Genomic DNA, 1,653 nt, shown 5'->3' on the forward strand with positions numbered 1-1,653 from the left:
CACTGGAGTTATCAACATTTCCCATGTTAGACAGCGAGCTGGTGCTGACCCCAAGGCTTAAATTAGTAACAAGATTACTCAGAGAAAAGTAATGTTCTGAAAACCTTTATGGGACAAGGAAATATGCCAAAAGTAAGCTTGGCCAGTGTACTTAATAGATAGAAACCCATTTGTTTCTTTTTGAGAACTTAATTAAATTTCCCATGAATTCATTTGTAATAACAGTAATAAGCACCATATATGGAAATCTTCAATGAGCCCTTAGCAAGGTAATTTCCTGAATTTAGCTTATATCTTTGTAATGTTCAAAGCCAGCTAGGCTCTAAAGTACAGCTGGTGTGCATTATTCCATCCTGAGTAGGAGGGCGTGGATGGACTGGGTAAAATAAATTACTTTGGTGCTTTGACACCGAGTTTTATTGCCTGTGGAATGATGCTTGATCATATTCAGAGAAGCATCGAGTAGAGAGTTAAGATGATTTCTTCTGCTTAACAAAGAAGCGTTGGGGAGGGCAGTGCACATGCCTTACACACACCAACACTCTCCTTCAGTGCTCCTTGGCCCTCAGTCAGTAACCAGGAGGGCTCAGGAGCCACCTGAAATGAAACAGGACAAGCTGGAAGCTCTCCTGTGCTCTACAGCCTTCCTGGTAAGTCACAAGAGAAGGAAGTCAGAGGGGGAAGAGCCTTCTTCTCATCAAGGGATTCCCACGCCCAGTTTACAACCCTACCTGCTTCTCAGACCTTTTGCTGTGCTTCACATGTACAAACACGGTAAAAAATCAGAAGCTAAGTGTCAAAGGAGAAGAGGTCATTGCTGACTAAGGCTGATGGCTGAGAGCAAGTCTCCTTCCTTTGTACTGATGATAGAAGGAGCTTCCACCAGCTCCATGTGGGTGCACTCAGAGCCCAAGTGCTAATTACAGCAGCTGTAATTAAAACTTGGCCAAGATTTCTAAAACCTTAACCTCCCTACCATTGATTTTGGATGGCATTTGGTAAATATTCCAGTCCTAAAAGAGGGAGGGTAAGTCACAGTACAGAGAGACACCAGGGGGTATCTTGGGACACGAAGCTGAGATCAAGTGGGTGACAAGAGCCATGGCACACCAGGTATGCAGTTGCTCTTTGGAAGGACCACAGGAATGCTGGGGAGGAGCAAGAGGAGAGCCCAGAGAAGAAAATCCCACAATGGACATAAGCTGGGGAAGGTGCTGGTGTTCCCCCTCACAGCCCAGGCAGAGCAGGGCACTGTAGCTAACGCAGAAACATGAGCTCCTCAGAGCCTGCAACAGCCCAGGGATAAATTAAAACACATTTAACTCATTGGACTCATGCACATAGATTTCAGTGAGCTCCAAGTGGAAAGGGTGTCAAGAAATCTTCCCAGGAACTAATCCTGTGCTCAACAATGCCAGCTGCCAGAGCTCCCACACCTCAGAAGAAAGTGATGTTATATTTTCCATCATTAATATATAATAACAAACCCTCTGCTCACTGGGAAGCTTCCTAAGCTCCCACAGTGACTCGGCTCAAAAGCTAAAGGCCTGGCAGCACAGCCACTTCATCCATAATCTCCTTTTCACAGTTAAGCCAACACTCCTCATGTGGTTACACAGCTGCCTCAGGGGTTGGCTTACAGGTCAATTCCTC

This window comes from Vidua macroura, chromosome 13 (genome assembly GCF_024509145.1).
Source record: "Vidua macroura isolate BioBank_ID:100142 chromosome 13, ASM2450914v1, whole genome shotgun sequence".
Classification (NCBI taxonomy): Eukaryota; Metazoa; Chordata; class Aves; order Passeriformes; family Viduidae; genus Vidua; species Vidua macroura.